This window comes from Silene latifolia, chromosome Y, assembly GCF_048544455.1.
Source record: "Silene latifolia isolate original U9 population chromosome Y, ASM4854445v1, whole genome shotgun sequence".
Classification (NCBI taxonomy): domain Eukaryota; kingdom Viridiplantae; phylum Streptophyta; class Magnoliopsida; order Caryophyllales; family Caryophyllaceae; genus Silene; species Silene latifolia.
The window spans coordinates 120,010,565-120,032,009 of NC_133538.1; the positions used below are offsets into that span (position 1 = coordinate 120,010,565).

Genomic DNA, 21,445 nt, shown 5'->3' on the forward strand with positions numbered 1-21,445 from the left:
GTGCTAGTATGTAGGGGAACTGTAGGATTAGGCGGCATAGAATTAACATGGACTAAAATCGCGTGTCAGTCGATCGACCGCCATACCCGGTCGATCGACTGGCCACGTGAGGTTTTACCTTCGTTTTAATTGTTTTAATTCTTTATTCGACGAATCGAGTGCACACGACTAGTTGAATGTTTAGGATGTGACTGACCCATTAGATCGAGAGATAGGGACAGTTGTTAGATCAACAATTAAAATGACTAAACTGTGCTGAGATCGAAAGATAGGTAAACTTTAGATTATTAGTCACTTTTCAGGACGAGAGTCAGTATTAGTGATATTAGGGACTTATAGCAAGATCGAAAGATGCTATCTGTAAAGAGTGGACCGAGAGGACCTCTTGTTTTCCCGCCTCATGTGTTTGATTTAGACCGACTTAGTTTGCTGCCGCCGAAACTATAGTGAACCGACCATCCTAGTACCCTTCTTTATATTTGATTTAATATATTTCTTTAGTTTAATTTTTATTGTTATTAGCTATAGACCAAATCAAACCAACCCCCACTCTTGTTACCTTAGACTAAATTTAGACAACTTTTAATTACATTCGCCTCCTTGTGGTTCGACCCTATTACCACTAGCCTAGGTTAGTTTTAATAGGAATTATAAATATTATTTTTGGTGCTCACAACGACGGGTATCAAATTTTGGCGCCGTTGCCGGGGAGGCAATTGTTCTAATTTTTAGTTGTTTTATTTTAGTCTGTTGCATAGTTTAAGGGACATCCGTTCCTTAAACTTTTCTTATACTCTTTTTGTAGTTTCTTCTTATGCGCAGGTCACAGGGTGGTGAATTAGTACCTTTCAATCCTGAGATTGAGAATACCTTGCGTGAGTTGAGAAGATCATCGAGGATATTGCCGACAGAGGAAGAGCTGAGTACTCTGTCTAGTTACTACAAGAACGAATTGTTTAAAGAAGACCCACCTACATCTCCTGCTTCTACCTCTTCAGCTGAGACAGTCACATCTCCGGAAATTCCAGTCATGGCTGAAGAAGCAACTATAGCAAGTCATTCTGAGCCGACAGCTGCAAATCTATACAAGGGGTTCGAATTACCTGGAGCTGATAGGAAATTCGAACCGAAGCCTTCCTATATCAACTTAGTTGAGAGGAACCAGTTCGGGGGTGCTGCAAATGAAGATGCAGCCAAGCATATGATGATATTTATCGATTATTGCTGCTCTATACTGCCACCGACCGGTGTGACCCATGACCAGATAAAGGAGACCATGTTTATATTCTCACTCCGTGATGCTGCAAGGGAGTGGTATAGAGATCTGGATCGAGCCGCTCATGGGATCACCGACTGGAATTCTTTGGCCTTGGCATTCTACAAGAAATACTTCTCTGCCTCGAAGACGAATGCCATTAGAGCTCAGATCACGAGCTTTAAACAGGGACCTGATGAGAACTTTCATGAAGCATGGGTCCGTTTCAAGAAGCTGGTGCGAACTATTCCGCACCATGGGTTCGAAAAATGGAGTCTTTGCAATCAGTTCTATAACGGGCTGTATGACGATCAGAGGGCTATTTTGGATGCTGCAGCCAATGGCCGATTTGCTGAGAATATGGGAGAGACTAAGGGGTGGAAGATCATTGATGACTTAGCCACCCATAAAGCTGAATATGGGAATTCGAGAGGCAATCAGAGGAGGAGTGCTGAATCCCCTTCTGTAGCTGCATTAGAGGCTCTCACGGCAAGGTTTGACAAATACGAGTTGGGAGGAGCTTCAAAAGGAGGGATGTATCATGTGAATGCTGTTTCAGACGGTCCTTTCGTCTGTAGAAGATGTGGAGCTGAGGGACATGTCTCAGAAAATTGTCCTAGTCCCTTCGAGTCTTGTGCTGCCTTTCAACATTACAGGCAGAGAAACACGTGCTATGAGCCGAATGTCCATCCCAACTTGAGGTGGAGTAGCCAGAATGTCCTGAATCCAACTCAACCTCCGCAGCAGCAGCAACAACAGACTTATGTGCGTCCTCATAAGCAACAACAGTTTCAAAAACCTCCCTATGTGCCGCAGCAGCAACAAACCCAAAATTCGACTTTGTCTTTGAATTGAAGAATATGTTGCAAAAGGAGTCCCAAGCTAGAGAGGCCGGAATGAAACTTCTAGAGAGCCAAATTGCTCAATTGGCTAGCAAGAATACCACTCGAGCTCCGGGACACTTACCGACTCAGACGGACCAAAAAGAGACCCTTAATGCCATCACTTTGAGGAGTGGGTCTACCCTTGAGGGGCCCGTCATAGTCGAGGACGATGCTGCAAAAGATGAGGCAGAACCGAGTCAAAAAAAAGCTGGAACGAAAAGTAGAAAGAAAAAGATGATCAGCAGGTATGTCAGTCGATCGACTGACATACCCGGTCGATCGACTGAAGTGCGACAAACAGTAGTTTCTGGTCCTGTTCAAGTCAGTCGATCGACTGACCTAACCGGTCGATTGACTGAGATTGTTGCTGATATTGAACAATTTCGTCCTCCAATGCCCGATAACTGGAGGGATCATTTGTTTCGGGGTACGACAACTCCGAAAGTTTTGAGGCAAGACCCGAGTGCTGATGGGTCAGTCCCGGTTCCGAAGTACGACCCAATGTTGATCAATGGTTCATATTTGAGACGGTCTGAAGAGGGGCCAAGCTTCAATAAGGAGAAGGTAGTGGACTTCCAGCCTAAGTCCACGGATGCCGGCATGTGAGGTTTAGAGGAGAGGGCTAAGTTACTTCTTACAGCCCCCTACCCGGAGAGATTGGTGCCGACGAAGGAACAGGTATCTTTCAATAAATTTGAAAATGTTGTTCGTAGTTTAAACGTACAAGTAGCTTTCCTTGAATTAGTGAAGCAAGTGCCCGCTTACATGAAGCTTATGAAGCAATTACTGTCTAAAAAGAGGTCACTTGAAACTGTGCATACTGTCGCACTCACTCAAGAGTCATGTTCTTATTTGACTCACACTGCACCCCATAAGCTAGAGGACCCAGGTAGCTTTTCCGTTCCTTGTAATATAGGTACCTTCTCTATTGAGAAGGCATTATGTGACCTAGGAGCTAGTATTAGCGTCATGCCCTTGAGTCTTGCTAGAAAGTTAAAATTGAATAGGTTTGCAGTTACGAGCATGACCGTTCAGATGGCTGATCGCTCTGCGGTCCAGCCTATAGGAGTCTTGGAGGACATCCCTGTGCAAATAGGGAAGTTTTTCTTCCCTGTAGACTTTGTGGTCCTAGATGTGCCTGAGGATGCCCACATACCTATCATCCTAGGTAGGCCATTTCTGCACACTGCTGGTGCAGTTATTGATGTTGGTTCGGGTACTTTGACCTTTAAGGTAGGCAAGCATTCCATTGTCTTTGCCCATACAGCTAGGAAGAAGGACCCCATGTGGCCTGTCACTTGTAATACGGTTTCTGAAAAGAAATCCTATTTTGTGCTTCCTGATATGCCTGTCTCTATTCCTATTCCTGTTGTAACACCTCCGCCCCAGACTGGGAGCAAAAAGGAGGAAGAATCTGCTGTTTTAGATATTGCAGGAGCTGGTTTGGGGAAGGGCGAGGTGCCTGTTACTCCAGCTGTGAAGGAGCAAGTCGTTTCAAGAGGCGGTCTTGGATGCCTGAGCTATGGCACTGATGAGGAGCTTGAAGATGAGCCAGCCAGAGTGAGAAAGTCCGACTTGGACTTTGATGAGCCAGAAGAGGTCATTGATTAGGGAGATGACGAAGCTGTTGATCCGTCAAGCTCTACGGATGCTGAACTTGAGAAAGGTGTAGCTGAGAAGATGAGCACCGTTGAGGCTACCTCTTGTAGCCAGAAATCGACGAAGTGGGCCATACCGTGGCCATTCTTGATCAACTACTAGTTGATTACGCGCTTTATCAAAAACTTCATTTTATTGCTTTTAATCTATTTTATTGCTTTTGTGTGCGCGAGACTTCGCATTTAATTATTTTGTTTAGGATTTTTAAGTACTTTAGACTTGGGTTTTGCGTAATTTTGGGCGCGTATTATTGTGCACTTGCAGGTTTTTAGACCTCATTAGCTCAAGTTATTGAGCAAATACGAAGAAATCAGAAGTTACAGCAGTATTTTTGGTCGATCGACTGACCTGTATAGTCGATCGACTGGCTGCACAGTTCCAGGAGCTTATGTTCCTGTTCACTCTGGTCGATCGACTGGGCTAGGTGGTCGATCGACCACCCTGGACTGCTGTACCTGTTCACGACCTCTCGCTTGCTGTGTTTGGTCGATTTGCGGAATTGAGGGAGTTTTCTACTCCACTTTACCTTCCGTCATATTATTTATTTCTTCTATTTTCTCAATTGTGCAAATAATACCGCTTCAAAATTGTTTTCTCGGACTTATGCGTGGTCCTTTTGTCTTTTCAGGTACTTTTTGGTAGCACTGCTAGCCACTGAAACCTACTAGCTCACGCTGGTTTGGGGAGGTTTCCTTTTGCTGCGCTTAAAGTCTTGTGAGTTCCCAAGTTTTACTTCTTGTCGTATTTATTTATTTTCTCGCAAATTCCCGTTTCTCTTTTCTTCATTACATGATTTTGCACAATGGAGACATTGTGCGATTTGGTTTGGGGAAGGGTTTTGCGTCGCATATCATTTGCTTGCATTCACGTTTACATTTCAGTTTGCATTGTTTATTTAATTTCTCTTATATATAAAGAAAATTCCAAAAAAAATTGAAAAATTTCATCAAAATTCAAAATTTGCATGTTTATTTTAGCATTTAGTCGAGTCGGAACGGTAGTATTTCAATGATGACATTGCAATTTCACCTGTTTATGCCTATGCCTTGCTAATTGACATGTTATTAGTAGAATCGTATAAGTGCATATCTACGAGTTTTCGTTAATTATTTGCTGAACTTGAGACTTTACTTAGAATTTTGGCAAGCTACATCATATTTTCTAAGGTTTAGAGCTTATAACTGGTGACATCTATGACCAGTTTATCTAGGATGTGAGTAGTACTCTTTATGAGACATGTTACATAAATGTGCATAAATATGAACTTGATCTGCTTAATACCTGTATGCATTCGGTTTGTGGTTTGTTGACACATGTGGTAGAAGTTTTCCTTTATTCGTTTTGCCCAATAAGCTTCACACTGCGAAAACAGCCTTTTTGTCCCATTACTACATCCTACATTTAGCCTGCCCTTGTCAAGCTAGTAGTCTATATTCTTGGGATTGTTACTCGGTTTTTGGTAGCATTTGCTCTTATTGAGATTTTGTTGGATAAAAAGAATGGAGGAAAGAAGTTCAAAGAAAAGGAAAAAGAAAGAAAGAAAGAAAGAAAGAAAGAAAAAATGATTCAAAAAAGAGAAAAAAGAGTTCTGTACTGTTAACCCAGCCGATCGACCACTACATCAAGTCGATCGACTGGGTTCCGAAGGAATCAATTCGCATAATTCAAAATCCTTATCTTATGGCGATTTTTGCTCTCATGTTGCATTAGTATCTTATGGGGAGTTGGTTGATTACTGTTATGATGGAGATTGTGAGTTTTGTGCTTGCTATAGCACTGTATCGATTGAATTTTGAGCAAGAAGAAGGATGTTGTCATATGGTTCCGTTTTGGTACTAGCTTGATCATCTGTACCTCCACTTTCCCGTAAATGTTTTGCCTCTTCTTACCCATACCTCACATTATCCATATTTACCTCGGCATGTGTCATGGTCATTTGTTGGTTGGAATGCATATGTACGGTCATAGAGATTACTTTCATATTAGATTGCAGGCATGTTCTTATAGGTCGTAGTTAGGTGAGAGTCTCTACAAAATGAATTCTTTCTATCCTCTTATATATTCACCTGTGTTTATGAGTGATTTGAGCGACCCGTGAGAGTCCAATTTGATAAGTCTCTACAGTTAACGGTTCAGCAGTTCTTAACGACTTTATAACTCGTTTGCATGATTCACATTGCTAATTGATTGTTGGTTATTGCATTAAATTGGTTTAGGCTTGACAGTTTGTATTTCGCTCTGAGATTGAACTCGTTCCATTAGGTAATTAGATCGAGTCTAGTTCTTGCTTGGGGACAAACAAGTGTTTGGTTTGGGGAAGTTTGATGCGTGTCTTTTATATGATGTTTTACATCCGGTTTTACACGCATTTCAGAGCTCATTTTAGTAGTTTATGCTACTATTCTCCCTATTTCCGTCTACTTTCGTGTTTTTGTACATTATTGCAGAAATGTGAAGAATTCAACGGAAATTGAGCTAAATCCGTCCCCGAGTATCCTGCATTGCATTTGACGTGAAGAATTCACTAAAGGAACGAGCTTGGTGCGCGTTTCAAGGCCCAAAAGACAAATCCACGAGATTATAGAAGCCAACTATCAGCTACTTGGTCGATCGATCACCGCTTCTTGATCGATCGACCAACCTGCGGGTTCCAGTAGCTACTGTTCAGCTCAGGGCAGTCGATCGACCGCCATGCTTGGTCGATCGACCAAGACGCTAATCAGACGTGAATAAGAAGATCGAGAAAAAGCAAGCCCATTGTGTTTAGGTTTTGATAATAAGTATTACGTATATTTTCTATATAACGTAACCTAGAACATTCAGAAAAGGAGGAAGTTCTTATTCAGTTTTCAATTTCGTTTAGTTTGAGTTTATTAATTAGGGTTCTAGGATTACTTCGGTATTGAATACAATTCACTGTTGCATTCGGCTTTGTTCTTTTCCTTCGCAATTCACACGGTATTCTCTGGTTTTATTCAGTTATTTTGCATTCATTCGTAGTTGTAGAATTGCTAGATCAGTTTCCCCAAAGCCGAATTGCCGTCTTATGTTAATTGTTTATTTTACCGCATTAATCATGAATTATGTAGTTTATTTAGCCAATTTTATTGTTGCCTTTAATTTCAGTATGAGTAGCTAAATTGCTTGTGCTAGGATGTAGGGGAACTGTAGGATTAGGCGGCGTAGAATTAACATGGACTGAAATCGCGTGTCGATCGATCGACCGCCATACCTGGTCGATCGATCGCCACGTGAGGTTTTACCTTCGTTTTAATTGTTTTAATTCTTTATTCGACGAATCGAGTGCACACGACTAGTTGAATGTTTAGGATGTGACTGACCCATTAGATCGAGAGATAGGGACAGTTGTTAGATCACCAATTAAAAAGACTAAACTATGTTGAGATCGAAGGATAGGTAAAGTTTAGATTATTAGTCACTTTTCAGGACGAGAGTCAGTATTAGTGATATTAGGGACTTATAGCGAGATCGAAAGATGCTATCTGTAAAGAGTGGACCGAGAAGACCTCTTGTTTTCCCGCCTCATGTGTTTGATTTAGACCGACTTAGTTTGCTGCCGCCGAAACTATAGTGAACCGACCATCCTATTACCCTTCTTTATATTTGATTTAATATATTTCTTTAGTTTAATTTTTATTGTTATTAGGTATAGACCAAATCAAACCAACCCCCACTCTTGTTACCTTAGACTAAATTTAGACAACTTTTAATTATATTCGCCTCCTTGTGGTTCGACCCTGTTACCACTAGCCTAGGTTAGTTTTAATAGAAATTATAAATATTATTTTTGGTGCTCACAACGACGGGTATCAATCATTTCTCTCATCAGTAAATCACACAAAAACCATAATATTTACAGAAAATTGGGGATCTCATTCTAGCAATTTTGAGGGGTATTTCTCGGAGCATCTTGGGTGCAACTGATAAGAGAATATCATTGTCATATTGTTCATAGGCCGAATTAGCTAGGACCGAAGGTTATTTCTAATTCTCTTTACCCTTTTTTTTTATGTAATTTAATTTTATGACTAGCATTCATCATGATATATTCGTTATAGTCCTTAAATTCAAAGGGATGCATACAGATAAATCCCACAAGTGGTATCAGAGCAAAGGCCACGAATTTTATTTTGATGATTTTCATAAAATTGGATGTAAACTATTTTTAGGGTTTCGAAAATTAAAAAAAAAACACGGCTGAAAAAAAAATTTTCTTTATGCCGATTGGAAATTTTTTTGAGCAGCCGGTTTTTGTTTTTTTTTGTTGATGCGATTTCCATTTTATTTTTCATATTGTTGTTTTAATCAGTTAAAATAGTTATATGAAGAATTGGTAGATGTTTGATTTAATGAAGATTAAGTTAAAATGTAAATGGAATCGTCTTGTTGATGATATAAAAATTTATTTTTGCTATATAGTTTTTAGCATATACGGTTAATCATGTTTCATTAATTCATATGCTAATCTTGTTCTAATTGCAACCATAAACGATTTTTGTTCATCTTTTGTTTTCTATTTTACGGGCTGTTTTTTTTTAGCCGAATGCATTCAGAAAAAAAAATGGTTTCATTTTTGTTCTTGAATGCCGTGAAAGAAAAAAATAGGGGGCTGCTACTTTTTTTTTTTTTTCGCTTCGTTTACTGTTCACGTTCAGCAGTTTTAAAAAAAAATAGTTTTTTTTCTTTCGGTTTTTGCTGAAAAACCGAGAAAAAGTTTTTTTTGGGCTGTTTTCGGTTTTGCCGAGGAAAATTTTAAGGGAAATTTTTTTTGTTGATTTTGGCCAATGATTATAATTATACATTTTAATGTATGATTAATTGTAGTGAAAAGGTTCACATATAAAGATACATAATTATTTTAAAGCAGTTTAAAATATTGATGGATTAAATTCATATTACAAGTTTAATATGAATTAAGATTAAAATTAATGTGATTAATTGAGGAATTGTCACTTAATTTGATCAATTTAAATAGGTGGTTTGGATAAATTAATCAACATAATTAGGGAATTGTGTCATGAATGTTTATTTTATTTAGTTGATGCTTTTTTTTTTTGTTGAATGAATCGTTGAATGAATTTAATTTAAGTTTTTTTGCAATCGGTTGTAATTTGTAATACTTAGTGTGGCCTTAGTCAAATTATGTTTTCCTAATGAAGGAAACATAATTTTTATGTAATTATGAGATCTCGAATCTCCTTTATTTTTCATTAGTTTTTGGGTTTTTGAAATTAGAATGTAATAAATAGGTTTATTATGTAAATTTATTTATTGTAATTTTCAAAGAAGACTAAAGATGGAGATTGGAGCTCACTCCCGCTACATGGATCAAGATGGAACATCGAGACAAGCTTCTCGGGTCCAAGGTTGGCTTCCAAACTTGTATTTAATGTTCATTTTGATAGGATAGGCCACACTAGGACTTTATTATTGCTTTTCAGTTTTCATTCCTATTGCATTTCATTCACATGATAGTTTATGCATCTTATTCCGCCTAAAACCAAACCACCTACTACTAAAATGCATGAAAATTGACACATATAGGTTGTATGTTAGTTTTCATAGACATACAGGTGTCACATGTTTATTAAGCCATCATCTTAGTTTATTCATTCATGCATGCTAGATATTAGTTCACTTAAAATGAATTAAAATAAAGTTGATGGGATCTTCCTCTAAAACGGAAATTGAGATTAGTCTTTATGAGGGCAAACAACTATGAATCCCTTCTTCGTCGGCAGGCATAATATGACCCCTTCTACGTTGAGTAAGTAGTTGTGTTGACTTAGTTTACCTCAACATCATAGTCCGAAGAGTTTCTCGTGATTATGATGGACTAAAGATAGAATTTACAGAAATTTATCGACCAAGAATTCTAACGGTAGAATTAGCTAAAAGGTTAGCTTATCAATTTACAGATAATTGAGTCTTGGGATCATTTATATAATTCTTGAGGAAGGTCAATTGTATAAATGTATTGAGTCTTCGCGTTATGACAGTAGTTCATTAGACTTAAAAATATAAACGATGCACATGCTTATTATTTTTATTCTTCTTCTCGCAGTGTAGAACACGTTTATTTTGATAATACTGTTACAACAAAATGTCTGGAAATAACGCAATCCAAATGCCTAGTGCCACACTTGGACGCGAGTCCTGGCTGAAAATATTCATGGACCAAATGAATCAGTTCACACGTCTGAAAAACGACGGGTCCAACTTTGCGGACTGGGAGGCAGCACTACGGAATGCTGCCATTGCTGACGGTAAGCTCAGGTACTTAACTGAGCCAATACCGGTAAACCCAGGCCCCAATGCAGGAGTCAACGAGTCACTCGCTTATAGTGGCTTTGCTATGGAAGCGGGTGCGATAAAGAACGTACTCATCTTTGCAATGGAAACAAATTTGCAGAGACGCTTCATTGCCCAAGGTGCGAACAAGATTTTCACCACCCTCACTAACGAGTTCTCAAAAGCACCGATAATCGTTACTTATGAGCATACCTGTCGCTTCTTTGATGCGAAACTACAGAAGGGCCAACCGGTTAGCCCACACATTCTTCACATGATTGAGAATGTCGAGAAGCTGGAGGCACTTAATTGCAAAATCAGTGAGAGCATTGTCATTGACCGAATGCTTCATTCTCTTCACGATGGTTTTGCCCTTTTCAGGGCGAACTACTACATGAATGACTTGAAAAAGAGTCCTCATGAGCTACACTCCCTTCTCGTGCTGACCGAGAAGGATATGAAATTGAGTGGGAGCATGAAGCAAAATGTTCTCATGATTTCCAATAAAAGTAAGGGTAAGGGCAAGGCTCATGGCGACCTAGCTGTAGGTAAGCCAAAGTTTAAAAAGCCAGGAAACGGTAAGAGTGGGCCCAGTGAGACTAGTGGCACACACGGCAAGGCAAAGAGCAAGGTCGGTGACATTGAGTGCCACCATTGTCACAAGAGTGAACATTGGAGGAGGAACTGTCCCGTGTACCGTGAGGACATCAAAGCAGGCCGCGTCGTTCCTGTTGGTATGTCATCTTATATTCATATGATTGAGATTAACCATGCAAGTTTCGGAACTTGGGTACTTGATACTGGTTGTGGTTCTCATCTGTGTAATCATTTGCAGGGCCTAAAGAACATCACACCTCTCGGAAAGGGTGATGTGGACCTGCGAGTTGGAAATGGAGCACGAGTTGCTGCAGTCCCCAAAGGAACATAAGTAATCCAGCTCCCTAGTGGGTTTGAGTTATTTTTTAAATAACTGTTACTATGTACCTAGTTTATCTAAGAACATCATTTCTATTTCCGTGCTCGATATAGACGGTTTTGCATTCTCAATAAAGGATAATAGCTGTATTTTCTTTTTAATGAAATGATTTATGGCAAAGCGGTTTCCATGAATGGAATTTACATCTTAGATCAAACCACGGAAGTATTACACATGAATAATAAGAAATTAAAGGTTGGTGACAATAATCAAACCTATCTATTGAATTGTCGAATGGGACACATAAATGAGAAACGCGTAAAGAAACTCGTCGATAATGGGACTATTCCCGCATTCGAATTTTCTACATATGGCACGTGTGAATCATGTCTCATTGGCAAGATGACTCGAATTTCCTTCAAAGGTGTTGGAATGCGCGCTAGTGACCTATTAGGACTCATTCATACTGATGTTTGTGGACCTTTGTCAATTACCGCTAGAGATGGCTATAGATATTTTATCACTTTCACGGACGATTTGAGTAGATACGGATATGTCTACTTAATGAAGCATAAAAGTGAGTCCTTTGAGAAATTCAAGGAATACCAGAACAGGGTATAGAACCAACTGGGTAGAAAGGTTAAAGCACTCCGTTGAGATCGGGGTGGCGAATATCTTTCAAATGAGTTTGATCAACACCTTAAAGACTATGGAATCGTTCTACAGTTAACTCCACCTGGAACACCTCAATTAAATGGTGTGTCCGAACGGAGATATCGAACCTTACTTGATATGGTTCGATCCATGATGAGTCGCACGGTAGTGCCTGATTCATTATGGGATTTTGCTCTTTTGTCAGCTGCTCTTATACTTAACCGAAGTCCGACTAAAGCTGTCGACAAGACTCCATATGAAATGTGGAAGGGAACGGTCCCTAACTTGTCCTTTATTCGGGTTTGGGGCTGCGAGGCTTATGTCAAGTGGAGACACGAGGATAAGCTCGGCCCGCAATCGGTCAAGACATACTTTATAGGTTATCCAAATGGAACATTTGGTCATTACTTCTATTCGTCTACCGAACATCGAGTTTTTGTTGCGGCTAGTGCGACGTTCTTAGAGAAAGAATTTCTTGAGAACAAGATGAGTAATAGAACCTTCGAGCTGTCGGAGATTCCAGAACCAACAACCGAAGAATAGATAGAGGAAGTTGTTCCTCCAACTGATGATACGGTTAATATTCCTGAGGAACCTAGGAGGTCGGGTAGAGTCTCTCATCCTCCGGACAGATACATTGGTATGGTCGAGGAGAATGACGTTTTACTCTTAGAGAGTAATGAACCCTCTACCTATAAAGGTGATATGGCCTGTTCTGACTCAAAGCTATGGCTCGAAGCCATGCAATCCGAGATGGACTCTATGTATGAGAATGACGTATGGGATCTAGTTGATTTACCTAATAAGGTAAAACCTCTACAGTGCAAGTGGCTTTACAAAATAAAGAGTTCTGTAGACGCGCACCCAGATACCTATAAGGCATGACTAGTGGCAAAAGGTTTCACTCAAGTGCACGGATTGCATTATGATGAGATTTTTGCACCTGTAGTCATGCTACGTTCCATTCGGATAATCTTAGCGATTGCCGCTTTTCATGATTATGAAATTTGGCTAATGGATGTGAAAACCGCCTTCTTAAACGGTTATTTGGAGGAAGAGTTATACATGGTGCAACCCGAAGGTTTCATAGGTTCTGAACATCCTAAGAAAGTATGCAAGCTTAAGCGTTCCATTTATGGACTTAACCAAGCTTCTCGGAGTTGGAATCATCGTTTCGACTAGGTGATAAAAGAGTATGGTTTCACTCGATCGGTCGAAGAACCACGCTTATACATCAAGTCGAGTGGGAGCAAGATTGTATTCTCGATATTGTATGTCGATGACATACTCCTGATTGGGAATGACATTCCTCTCCTATCTTCGGTTAAAGATTGGTTGAAGAACCATTTCCAGATGAAAGATCTGGGTGAGGCACATCGCATTTTGGGAATCCGTATCTACCGAGATAGATCATGACGGACGTTATCACTTAGTCAGGAGTCTTATTTGGATAAGATTCTTGAGAAGTTCAGCATGACCAACTCCAAGAAGGGGAACCTTCCAATGACATCTGGGATGCAGTTGAGCAAGTCTCAGTCACCCACGACGCCTGAAGGGATTGAGCGCATGAGTCGTGTTCCTTATGCATCAGCTATAGGATCAATCATGTATGCCATGATATGCACACGTCCAGACGTGGCATATGCATTGAGTATGACGAGTCGGTACCAAAAGAATCCATGTACCTACGGAGGACTAAAGATTGGGTATTGACTTATGGAGGAGATACTAAGCTATGCGCAACCGGTTACGCAGATGCTAGCTTCCAAACGAATCGAGATGATTAGAAATCTCAGTCTAGATTCGTTCTTACTCTTAATGGTGTTGCGATCAGCTGGAATAGTTCCAAACAGGAAGTTGTAGCAGATTCTACTACTGAGCCATTGAAGTATGATAAGCATGGAGGACACGTTATTTCCATGAGAATTAAACGTGTTCCTAAGTTGTAATAGTCGATTATGAATTTGATACATTATCTTTTTTATATACTATTTATAACTTCATCGTATTATTTTGTTTTTCATGTGGATTGTACTGACAACTTTGAACGCCACAAAGTGAACTGAATTATATTATATTTTGTTTTGGTCCGTAATCGCCTACAAGAGCTGATAACTGTGGTGACACGTCTGTCGCGTACCTGTCAAAAATACCAACTGGCTCTAACTAATATAGCTAGGGAAGTCGGGTCGAATCCACAGAGAGGTAGGAAATTGTCAGCTTAATCTAAGTTCGTCAAGGTAACCAATTGGGGGGTTTTTAAATATGATATTCTAAACTAATAAGAATAAGGAAGAGGAAATTAAAAGGAAGGAATCAAGCAGATAAAGAGAAACAGCTAAGACAGACGGTTCACCATAATCATTTAGTCAAGTAATCTAGGTCTCAGGTCAATGCAAATACGGTCTAAGGGGTAGCGAACGTCACCTTTCGGTCCTTAATTCACCCTAGAGCGTAAATAGCTTAACTTTCGCCCTCACTACAATACCCCATTGTTCGCTACTAGTCTCGCCTTTTCCAACCTTTCGGTCCAGGTCAAGGATCACTCTAAGAATTAAAGGTCTAATTGCGTCGACTCAATTAGACGGATACAGTTAATTGTAGCATTTTACCAACAAAGACTATATTAGCATTAACCCAATAAATCGATTACTATTCCCTCATGATTATGGATCCCCTATAGTCTTAGCTTAAGGGAATTAGCTACTCATTACCATTGAATTAACAATAACAACAAATAGATAATTAAAACTTGACATGAAGATAAAACTAATAAGGATTCAATTAAAGCAATTATGATAACAATTAAAAGAGGGAAGAAATTAAAGCAATAGATAAGATTAAGAGTAAAAGTAGAATGATAATACCAATCGCAAAATCTAAATCCGAGTAGCAAAGTGTAGAGGAAGAGTAAAATCCAAAGAACAGTGACAAAGTATATGTTCCAAATCAACGAATGAAAGAAGAGAGGAGTCACGTAGTTCACTCCTTCAGTCTTATACTAAAAATCCATCCTAAAACCTAATCTATGGACCGATTACAAAAGCCCATAAAATAATTGGGCGGAAATAAACTAAGGAAGGAAAAACCACTCGATCGAGTAGAAATAAACTACTCGATCGAGCAGTTATGCGTCAATCCCCTCGATCGAGTAGAAATAAACTACTCGATCGAGTAATTCTTGCTTGTCTCCTCTTGTGTGTACTCGAAAGTGGTCGATCGAGTAACTTAGGCAAATAAAAGCATTCGATCGAGCAATAAATCACTCGATCGAGCTGTTTAAGCTCGTTAGACCTTGAATTACTACCCGAACCCAGCTCACGCGTCTTCCGAGTGTTAGATTTCCAAGCTCCGGCTCCTTATTCTCCATGAATGCATGCAATTGGGACAAATTAGGCTCGATTTAGCTCCTCTTCGGTTAATTCCTGCAAATTACATAAAACGAACCAAAGTAGAATATTCGGGGGTATTTGTAGCCAGATGCTACATAAATAGTACAGAAATGCGTGTAAGAATGAGGTATAAACCTTATATAAAAGACACGCATCAAACCTCCCCAAACCAAACCTTTGCTTGTCCCCAAGCAAAAAGAGAATGCAACTAAGGAAAAGCAGTGGAACGAGTTAAATTAATGTTTCAAGCTTACTGAACCGTCGACCTTGCAAGACTCAAAAGATGTCGGACTCTCATGGGCCGCTCGTCACTCAAAATTAGGCACAAGGCAAGTATATATGTGAGAGATAGAAAGAAGTAGAGACACTCACCTAACTCGACCTATAAGAACATGCATGCAGTTAACATGAATAAAGTCTCTACAACCATACATATGCATTCCAACCATACTAATGACCAAGACACATGCCGAGGACTTACATTTGGATAAGTGAGGTGATGGGTAAGAAGGGGCTAAAATGAATTTGGATAAGTGGAGTTAATAGCCAGGCTAGCAACAATGAATCCAAATATAGCTGCATCCCGACTTAAAGAGAGTACTACTCACATCCTAAATGAAACCGGTCATGAATGTCACAAGTTTATAAAGCTCTAACCTCAGAATGTAATGTAGCTTGCCGACATAATGAATCAAGTCTATTCGTTCAGATAAGAGAGAAACAAAAACTCGTAGATTATGCACATAAACATGCCAACTAAATGTCAAGAATATGCAAGGCTCGAGTAAAGATTCAATGTAGCGTCAGTGTTCAAACGTTCCGACTCAATTTAAACGTGAATTTTTTGAATTTTTATGATTTTTTTTTTTCAAATTGAATTAATTAAAGCAACAATGCATGCGGAAATCAATAAACGTGAAAGCAAAAATGCAAGAAAACATGCAGACACAGATATGGATGCATACCTCCCCAAACCAAACCGTACAATGCCCTCATTGTACCAAAAATAGGGAAAGAAATGCAAACTAAGGAGAAAAGGATAAATGGAGTCGGAAAACTTACAAAACGTCATAAGGAGGGACCTCCCCAAACCGACCATGAACATGGGAGGTCAAAGAAAGTCAAGCAGTAGCTCCATAGACGGAAAACATCAGCTGGGAGTCAAAACTACTCGATCAAGCACTTAGAACAGCTCGATCGAGTGAACTGGTGCAGGGAAGGACTCGATCGAGTGAAAAACCACTCGATCGAGTGAACGTGATTTTGTAAATGGTCGATCGAGGACAATTATCACTCGATCGAGTGAAAACTATCCTTAAAAGTGCTCGATCGACCTGAAAACCGCTAGATCGAGTTCTTAGACCTGCAAAACACGCAATTAAAGCAAGGAAATACATAGGGGGTTCGTTAAACAGCGTATAAAGTTCAACAAAAAGCTAAGGAAAAAAAATAAAATGTTTAACAAAAGTACAGTAAAATAGTCTGGGCTGCCTCCCGGAGAGCGCTGGTTTAAGAGGTCTCGCACGACCTTTCTGGCATCAATTAACTGGCGCGTCAAGCTCGTCGAAGCGCAGGACTTCAACGCGATTGTCTGCTTCATTCGCCTCGTGGTAATGCTTCACATATTGGCCATTCACCTTGAATCTATGACCCTCGGAATCTTCGAGCTCCACGGATCCTAATTTGGTAACATCTGTCACCGTATAAGGACCACTCCACCTGGACTTCAGCTTGCCAGGAAATAATCTTAACCGGGCATTAAACAGCAGCACCTTTTGCCCAACATGAAACTCCCGAGTTAGGATTCTCTTGTCATGCCATCTCTTCGTCTTTTCTTTGTAAATGCGCGAGCTATCATAGGCATTAAGCCTAAACTCTTCCAATTCACCTAGCTGCAAAAGACGATTCTGACCACACAACTTAGGATCATAATTAAGCACACGAATTGCCCACCAGGCCTTACATTCCAATTCAACAGGTAAGTGACATGATTTCCCATAAACTAGCCTATAAGGTGATGCACCAATTGGTGTCTTAAAGGCAGTTCTGTAAGCCCATAATATGTCATCTACCTTAAGACTCCAGTCTTTCCGTGATTTAGAAACTACTTTAGACAAGATCTCTTTCAACTCGCGATTAGAGACCTCTACCTGACCACTAGTTTGGGGATGATACCCTAAACTACGCCGGTGTTAGACACCAACTTTAGACAGTATGGAAGTTAGTTTCTTTTCTTTAAAATGCATTCCCCCATCACTAATGACGACCCTAGGGACACCAAATCGGGGGAATATGATCTTTTTAAACATCTTTATCACGGTCTTAGCATCACAATGAGGTGAGGCAATTGCCTCAACCCATTTCGACACATAGTCTACAGCCACTAAGATGTACCTGTTGCCTTTACTGGATGGGAACGGTCCTTGGAAATCAATGCCCCAGACATCGAAGACCTCAACCTCTAAGATGCCGTTTTGTGGCATCTCATGTCTCTTTGAAATGTTCCCTGATCGTTGGCAAGCATCACAAGCTGAAACAAAAGACCTAGCATCAGCAAACAAAGAAGGCCAATAAAAACCAGACTGAAGTACCTTAGCCACGGTACGCGATGGACCGTGGTGACCACCATATGAAGAGGAGTGACAGTCCTCCAGGACTATTTTGGTCTCCCACTGCGGAATACACCGTCTGTAGAGACCGTCTGCACATTCCTTAAACAAGTAAGGATCATCCCAGAAGTACTGCTTAGCGTTATACAGAAAACGCTTCCTCTGGGGATGAGAAAGGTCGGCGGCTTGCTTGCACATGACAACGAAGTTAGCTATATCTGCATACCAAGGTTCTTGGTGAAAAATAGACGATATAACAGCAATTAAAGTATCGCCAAGAAAAGAATCATCAATAGGTAGAGAATCTTCCCCTTCTTGTCGCATCAGTCGCGACAGGTGATCAGTTACAACGTTTTCAGCTCCTTTCTTATCCTTAATCTGCAAATCAAACTCCTGAAGAAGGAGTATCCATCTCAATAGCCGTGGTTTAGCCTCCTTCTTAGCAAGGAGATGCCTCAAAGCTGCATGGTCAGTAAAAACAATGACTTCTGACCCAACTAAATAAGTACGAAACTTCTCTAAGGCATAAACTACAGCTAGCAGCTCTTTCTCAGTGGTAGTGTACTTCACTTGAGCCTCATCCAGAGTTCGGCTCGCATAGTAGATAGCACTCAAAGCCTTGTCTTTCCTTTGGCCTAGCACCGCTCCTAGTGCGTAGTTACTCGCATCACACATAATTTCAAACGGCCGGTCCCAATCGGGAGGTTGTATGATCGGCGCAGAGACTAAAGCCTGCTTTAACCTGTTAAAAGCAGAAAGACAATCGTCAGTAAACACAAAAGGGGCATCCTTAAGTAGCAACTGTGTAAGTGGCTTAGCAATTTTTGAGAAATCCTTGATAAACCGGCGATAAAAGCCAGCGTGACCAAGGAAACTCCTCACCCCCTTAACATTAACAGGAGGTGGTAATTGCTGAATCACTTCCACCTTTGCTTTATCAACTTCTATTCCCCTGTCAGAAACTAAGTGCCCTAGAACAACTCCCTCGTTGACCATGAAGTGGCACTTCTCCCAGTTCAGCACAAGATTAACCTCAATGCAGCGCTGCAACACTTTCTCAAGGTTAGACAGACAGTTAGAAAAATCACTTCCATACACACTGAAATCGTCCATGAAAACTTCCATGATAAACTTAATATACTCTGAAAATATCCACATCATACACCTTTGAAAGATGGCAGGGGCATTACACAAACCAAAAGGCATCCTGCGATAAGCAAAAACGCCCTGAGGACAAGTAAATGTAGCCTTAGCCTGATTGTCTGGGTGGATAGGGATCTGAAAGAACCCTGAGTACCCGTCTAAATAGCAGAAAAATTTATGAGAAGCTAACCTTTCTACCATTTGATCGATAAAAGGAAGGGGAAAGTGATCTTTCTTGGTGGCGGCATTGAGTTGTCTGTAATCTATGAACATCCGCCAACCAGTCCCTACTCGAGTAGGTATTAATTCATTCTTTTCATTCTTAACAACGGTTGTCCCTCCTTTTTCGGGACCACCTGTACTTGACTCACCTATCTAGAATTACCGACAGAATAAATTATACCTGCATCCAGCAGCTTCATTACCTCAACCATCACAACATCGTGCATCTTCTGGTTCAGCCGGCGCTGACCCTGTCTTACATATGCAGGATTCGAATTGAGGAAAATATCCAACCCTTATCAGGTATAGTTATTTCTCAGGGCCACTCGAGGAGTAGTTACTGAAATGCATGGCCATGCTCGAATGTTGATTCGTTTATCAGTTAAGTTACTCTCTAGTCGGGGAAACCACTCTTGATAATGATCGCTTGTAAAATACGACCTTTGTGAATACGGATTTGCAAATTGTTTTACATTGAGTGGGAGAAATTTTAGGATATGAGAATCGGTTATCGCACATACAATTGTAAGGACAAGTGGGAGTTTGTTGGAGCTTGTGTCCTCCACAAATTAGTGTGATAACATTTGTAAATATCTTACAGGTTCACAAGGGTATACTTCGTATTTTAATCAGTTGATTAATGATTACCTAATAACGGTTGTCTTGCTAAAAAGTTTGACGTTATTATCATACAGATGGCGGTGATCAACTGGTCCCTAAAGGTCACACCTATAGGATGTGTTTGAGAGATGTGGTTATAGAAATATAATCACATTGATGCCTTATATGACTAAACAGTTAGTCAATGTGTTGATGAGACAATTATTTAATGAAGATTAAATAATATTAGTTGAGACGAATTAATCATCAATTAAGTAAATTGAATATAATAAGTTATATTTAATTAAATGTATGCAATGTTAGCTTGGACGAATTAATCTGTTAATTCGTAATTAAATGTAATCAGTTATATTTAATATCAACAAGATGAATGTGTCATAGTGGTAATAGTGAGGGTACTCAAACCAAGAGGTCATGAGTTCGATCCTCACTAGATGACAATTTACACATTTTATACATTTTTGGAATAACTGAAAAAAGAGAAATTAACTCTCTTAATTTCGGTATATGGGCCGAAAATTTGGAAGGAAAATATCTACCCTTATACTCGGTTTTATAAGGGAATGGGAGATCATTATTTTTAAACCTAATTTTAACCTAGTTTGGCTCATCATTTCTCTCATCAGAAAATCACACAAAACCCTAATATTTACATAAAATTGGGGATCTCATTCTAGCAATTTTGAGGGGTATTTCTCGGAGCATCTTGGGTGCAACTGATAGGACAATATCATTGTGATATTGTTCATAGGCCGAATTAGCTAGGACCGATGGTTATTTCTAATTCTCTTTACCCTTTTGTTTATGTACTTTAATTTTATGACTAGCATTCATCATGATATATTCATTATAGTCCTTAAATTAAAAGGGATGCATACAGATAAATCCCACAGTTTTCACATCCATTTGCCAAATTTCATAGTCATGAAAAGCGGCAATCACTAAGACAATCCGAATGGAACGCAGCATAACTACGGGTGCAAAAATTTCATCATAATGCAAACTGTGCACTTGAGTGAAACCTTTTGCCACTAGTCGTGCCTTATAGGTATCTGGTTGCCCGTCTACAGAATGCTTTATTTTGTAAAGCCATTTGCACTGTAGAGGTTTTACCTTATTAGGTAAATCAACTAGATCTCATACGTCATTCTCATACTTGGAGTCCATCTCGGATTGCATGGCTTCAAGCCATAGCTTTGAGTCGGAACAAGTCATTGCACCTTTATAGGTAACGGGTTCATTACTCTCTAGGAGTAAAACGTCACTCTCCTCGACCATACCAATGTATCTCCATCTGTTCCTCGGTTGTTGGTTCTTGAATCTCCGACAGCTCGAAGGTTCTATTACTTGTCTTGTTTTCGAGAAATTCTTTCTCTAAGAACGTCGCACTAGCCGCAACAAAAACTCGATGTTCGGTAGGTGAATAGAAGTAATGACCAAACGTTCCTTTTGGATAACAAATAAATTATGTCTTGACCGATCGTGGGCCAAGCTTATCCTCGTGTCTCCACTTGACATAAGCCTCGCAGCTCCAAACCGGAATAAAGGACAAGTTGGGGACCGTTCCCTTCCACATTTCATATGGAGTCTTGTCGACAGCTTTAGTCGGACTTCGGTTAAGTATAAGAGCAGCTGACAAAAGAGCAAAACCCCATAATGAATCAGGTACTACCGTGTGACTCATCATGGATCGAACCATATTAAGTAAGGTTCGATTTCTCCGTTTCGACACACCATTTAATTGAGGTGTTCCAGGTGGAGTTAACTGTAAAAGATTC

At 39.9% G+C, this 21,445-nt stretch overlaps 1 non-coding gene across 1 annotated transcript; it reads right to left on the bottom strand.

Annotated features, from left to right (window-relative positions):
• Nucleotides 1–1,411: 1,411 nt before the first annotated feature.
• On the bottom strand, nt 1,412–1,518 carry LOC141636169 (small nucleolar RNA R71). Its single transcript, XR_012540801.1, has one exon. It is a non-coding gene; the product is annotated as a small nucleolar RNA R71 (small nucleolar RNA).
• Between the last annotated feature and the right edge of the window lie 19,927 nt (nt 1,519–21,445).